Raw genomic sequence first — 6000 nt, forward strand, 5'->3', positions numbered from 1 at the left:
CATGTTAATGTGTAAGTTTTCTACGTGTTTGTTAATCGTCTGTGCATTTTGCGAAAACCGACAAGATATGTAAATTTCTTGTGAATTCATCTTTAAAAGTAAAAAACTATTCGTCACACGCAGGAATATCCCGGTTTTCATTAGTGTTCCTAAGAGACAGCTGGTCTAGCCATGCCATCTGCTTCCTTCAAATGGGAAATAAAGGCCGCACTCGCAATTGGTAAAATTCTTATTCTAGCTATTAGAATTGAAGGAACCTAAATGTAACCATGTAAACATGCGTTTTGAAATACAAGCAAATTAGCAAAAGTTTTATTAGCATTGTGTTCTCCTAGCGAAATGGCTGATGTATGCAATTTTATACTAACCTTAAATACATACTATGAGCCACGCCTTGACAGATTACAAACATTTCTACTTGATAAAAAAGAAGACCCCATTCAAAATTTAAAACATTTTGTGATTGAGTTTTAACTTGGCAGAATCAACCCATTTTGTTTCATAAAGGAAATAGCTCTATACATGGAAGGCTAGATCTGAGTATTTGTTAAGGTGGGCCGAAAAAAAAGCTTGGTTAGTTTCAAGCAAAAAATTTGTGCCCACAACCATCCCATTAGCACTGTCAAGAGGAGCGTACACGTGAGAGACCATGATGCTTGGTGGTCTGAGTGGGGAGGGAGAAGGCGGGCTGGCCGATGGATCTGTAGAGGCGAGAGTGCAAGGGGCTGGGAGCTCCAACGCCGCACTCACCTTGCCTTCAACAGGGAGGGAGGATCAAGGGGTGGAGAAGAAAGGAAATGAGATGAGGCACTGGCACGTGGGTTCATTCGCCAGGCTGGATAATGGGGTGTATTTTTAGTAGTCTCATGCAAATCATGAAATTAGTATTAGGGCACTAAGGTAGGAATATGAGTTATTTTTGGACCGGTCGGTATATAGATGCTCTAAGGTAGGTGTGTGATCTCGGCAATTGCAAAAGTAGTCTTCATCTCTCCACCCCGTGGCAGGTTGGATGGTTCCTGATCCAGCTCCAAAGAGACAAGGTTTAAGCCAGCGCAGCAAATTGATGGATGTGCAAAAATCCAAATCCGCAACATATAAAGGTCTCTCTCGCTGATAGATGTATCCGTCAATTTAACTGGAAGATCGGAGTCCAATTGCACAGGTACCACATATAATACTCCATTATAAATCGTCTGATGATGGTGACAATAGTGACAAGGATTCAGAGGAATGGATTGGTGACGGTGACGCCATCGGTTAAAGTAACTGTCGTACACTGGATCCAGGCGTGGCGCTTTGTGGAAGCCATGGAATTGTAGTAGTGGCTGACTGGGCGATCGAGATTAATCAGTGAGGGGTGCACCCGCGCAGGTGCATATGCAGGTGCAGCCGTGCAGGCAGGGGCGCTTGCTGGGTTGTGATGCTCCTGGAGGCCCAGCTGGGGTTGGCTGCTTCGAGCAGCATTAGCAGCGGCTGAGACAACGAGAGAGAGACCCATCAATATAATGATTGCGATGTGATCTATCTAAAAGAGAGCGATCGCGCGACGTGTATTTCGAAGAAACGGAGGATATGATGATGCGGTGCAATGAACTAGCTACCCAGGCAGTGGTGGTGGGATCTTTCCACTAAAATTCATGTCACGTCAAATATTCAAAAGTTAATTAGGAGAACTAAACATAAGCTAATTATAAAACTCATTACACAGATGGAGGTTAATTCGCGAGACGAATCTATTAAGCCTAATTAATCCATCATTAGCACATGTTTACGGTATCAAATCATGGAGTTATGCTTAATAGATTCGTCTCACAAATTAGTCTCCATCTATATAATTGATTTTTTAATTAATCTATATTTAATACACCTAATTAATATCTAAACATTCAATGTGACCGGAATTTTATGAGCGGTTAAAGAACAAACATCTCCTTAGTTAAGCCTTTAATTTCACCTGATTTGAGCATGTCAGTATATAGTAAACTAGCTAAAGCACGTGATTAACCGTATCATCCATCATGCATGTCAGGATATGATGATGCTTGACCGTCCCGTCGAGAGGGGCCAGGTGGCGCGCCGGGAGCCGCCAAAGCGGGGAGCGGCGACGACGTCAACGCCGGCCGGCAGGGGCCCATGCGTGTGCGCATGCATCGCATCGAATCATCGTGCGGCTGTCGTCGACTCATGTCGGTGGCGGCAAGGCGTCTTGGTCAGGTCGCTGCTTCTTCCTTGGTCGCATCGCCGGCCTTGACGCCGCCGTGCACCCCACCACCATCCCTCTCTCTGTTGGATGGATGGATGGATGGATTCCATTTCCACACCCCCACATATCGACGGATGGATGGATCGTTAGCTGTGCGATCTCGCGCCAAGTCGTACAAAAGTTGTGAGAAGCGATTTCACTGGCGTCCTGGTTAGTGTTGTGAAAATTTGTACGACTTCTTAACCATGTCACCAACCACAATCATACAGGTTAGTTTGGTCAGTCTAAAATATATACCAATCCCTAACATGCATGTATGAGTCATGTGCCATGATTAATTATGTATATGAGATCAATTCTAATTTGATCATGTGTTTTAACAGCCCGCAGAGCCGATCCTGCAAAACAAACCTAGCTCTTCTGTCATGCTGTACCTGGATCAAACATGTACGTACATAAGGAATATTCCAATAGAGTTGATCATAGTTAATTCCTCTATTGTATTCCAACACAAACGTCCTTGCACTACTGGAAAACTGAGCATTGGTCCTAGCCCTTGTTACTGGTTGGTTTTTGACTTGTGTAGGGGGGAAATATTAACGACCCCCTAATACGCTGCTTAAAGAAACAAACATGGAGGCCTAGGCCCACCAAAGCATGATCAAATCTCCACCTCGCCCGACCCAGGCGTCAGGATCGGGAGCGCCCGACCTCCCTCCGCAAGGCCTCCGCCTCGCCCGACCGTAACCCCAGGGTCGGGAGCGCCCGACCCTGTACCGCGAAAGTTCCGCCTCGCCCGACCCCGAGCGAAGGAGTCGGGCACGCTGAGGTCCACGGGGTCAGAATCCCCCTCGGATACGATCCGCATAAACAGGACAAATCCTGTGGGTCCCCCCGTCGGCCTCACCATAAATGCACCGCAGAGTTGGCAGAGCGCAGGGCGACCGCGCCCCTCACGCAACCCGGCGCAAGTACCCGTGCACGACCGGCCTGTGCGAGCTATAGTGCCGGCGGCCGGTTTCTGTTCGTCGCAGGGTACTCATGACCTGCGGCGACCGGAGCAAAGGAGGGAGCGGCCCCGTCCTCGGGTCCCGCACGCCCTCGGGCCCCGCGCAAACGGCAGTACAGGTGTAAAGCTCCCCCTCTCTACAAGCCATCGCCGGAGCAGCGGTATCCACCGTCCTCCCTAACGGACGGCGGGGCGACGACGAAACCGCCTCATCATGACCTAACCTGGTACCTACGAACACCGAAGTAGCTACCTACGGGGAGCAGCGACACTTGGCGTCTGGTGAACACCCATCCCGGCATGCACGACGGCACGCGTTCAGGGTCGGTAGGACATCGGGCGCCTAAAGACCTCTCCCCTCCCCCCTGTCGTACTTTTTTACCATCTTACTCTTTACTCTTTACAGACCTTTTTACTCGATCCCAATTGTAACTCCGGCCGCCCCCTTGCGATATAAAAGGAGGAACCTATAGCCGGAGGGGGGGGGATCGATGAACCAGCCTCTTCTCTAGTACTCCATTGTACACTACCGCTCTGGGGAAGAACACCAAAACCAAAGAGACTTGGGACCTGTCCCTCTCTCGCCAATCTGTAACCCCCTACTACAGAACCCCCGCACGGGTAACACAAGCATCCTCGATACTGGACGTAGGGCTTCCTTTGCCCGAACCAGTCTAATCCGTGTCTCTCGTGCAACCATCTGAGGCTCACGCGCATAAAAGAAATTTACTAGTCTAAAGTCTAGATCCGCTGATCTTGACAACGACAGTTGGCGCGCCAGGTAGGGGACCTTTGCGCGTGCATCTCCAAGTCTCAGATGGCCAATCGCGATAGCAGCTTTGCTCCGGGCTCCCTGATCCATTTCGGGAGCCTGGACTTCCTGGCCACCGGGGAAGGGATTGAGCTGATCCCTATCCACGTCCTGCCCGCTCGTTCCGCTGCCCCCGGTCCCGCTACCAGGACGGCGGCGAGCGGTCGGACGCCTTCCAGAGGGGCCTCACCAAAAGGATGGCTCTTCGAGCTACGCAACGCCGCGGGGGCTCACGGTCGCCTCCTAGCGCGGTCCTTGACCACATCGCCGGCAAGCAACGAACCCGTGGGCGTGGCAAGGACAATCTCCGACACCGGCTCCAGTAACGAGAGCCCCCGCCCCTCGCGCGAATGCCTTATGGTTGACGCGCACTCCGAGGGGTCCAACGGCGATGGTACCGAGGGGAGGCAACGGGCCCTCCCCTCACGCGCCGCGGCTACAACTGGGGCCTTACCCGGGGCCCCAGAGTGCTCTCAGCAACCGGAAGCGCACGTGGGCGCTCGCCAAGAAGTTGAGCACCCCTACCACGAGGGGGGAGCGCGACAACGAGCGCGCGACATCCAGGAACGCATCTGTGCGGATGGAGAACGTCCGCCGCTTTTTGCCCGCGCTAGCCAGAACGTCGCCGCAGCGGCGGTGTTGCTCCGACAGCTCCCCGAGCCAGCGACACCCGAGGAGCGACGGGCACGCCAAGAGATGCGCAACCTACTCGAGTGCGCCGCCGTCCAGCAGGCGGAAAGTTCATCGTCTCGACGACGCGGCCAGAACGCCAGCCGGGCAATGCATGGCGCGCCCCCGGACCCACGGGGGGAATCTGTTCATCAACCCCCTCCGGTGGCGAATCCGGCTGCAACCGCCCGACGAACACCACCACCCGCGGTAGACGAGGCCCGATCTGTTCACCAACGCGTCGGTCTCGTCCGAGACGCCCGCGACACCCTAAACGCGCGGAGACGCTCCCGCGCGGACAGGGGGGACGGGGCAGATCGAGGCTACCACGTCCACCGTGGCGGGCGCTACGACAGCGGGGAAGACCGCAGTCCGAGCCCCAGAGTGACCGGACCTCGGGCCTTCTCCGCGCGCATTCTGAATGCGCCCTTTCCGCTGCGCTTTAGGCAACCCACGAGCATGGCCAAATACTCGGGGGAGACCAACCCTGGAGTATGGCTCAGCGATTACCGGCTTGCATGTCAAGCCGGCGGGGCGAACGATGACCTGTTCATCATCCGCAACTTACCTCTGTTTCTGGCAGACTCCACGAGAGCCTGGCTAGAACATATCCCTTCAGGACGCATTCGCAACTCGAACGACCTGAAGGAGGTTTTCGTAGGAAACTTCCAAGGGACGTACACACGCCCTGGCAACTCCTGGGATCTCCGGAGCTGCCGCCAGGGGGCAGACGAGTCCCTCCGGGATTACATCCGGCGCTTCTCCAGAAAACGCACCGAGCTCTCCAACGTCGCCGACGCCGACATCATAGGAGCCTTCCTAGCAGGGACCTCTTGCCGGCCCCTCGTCCACGAGCTAGGGCGCCGAGGTCCGCGAACCACGGAAGAGCTCCTCAACATCGCCACTAGCTACGCTTCTGGTGAAGAGGCAGTTGGAGCGATCTTCGATCGTTCCAAAGGCAAGGCGAAGCGGGAGGAGGACGCCGACGAAGGCACCTCCAACCGCCAGCAGCAGAAGAAGAAGGGCAAGCAGCGACGCGAGGCACCGCTCGTAGCCGCAGTCGAGCGCAAGCGGGGGCAACCGCCCCCCGACGGCGCTCCTGGCTTCTTCGACAAGCTGCTCGAGGGGCCGTGCCCGAACCACGAGTTCCCCGTCAAGCACGCCTACAAAGATTGTAACCTCATGAAGAGGTTCTTTGTGGGCAATCCGGTGAAAGGTGACCGGAAGCGGAAACCCGACGAAGAAAAGAAGGGTGACGAGGAGAAGGAAGACGGCTTTCCTAAAGTGGACGGCTGCTTCATGATC

The sequence above is a fragment of the Setaria italica genome, chromosome II (genome assembly GCF_000263155.2).
Source record: "Setaria italica strain Yugu1 chromosome II, Setaria_italica_v2.0, whole genome shotgun sequence".
In the NCBI taxonomy this organism is placed as follows: Eukaryota; Viridiplantae; Streptophyta; class Magnoliopsida; order Poales; family Poaceae; genus Setaria; species Setaria italica.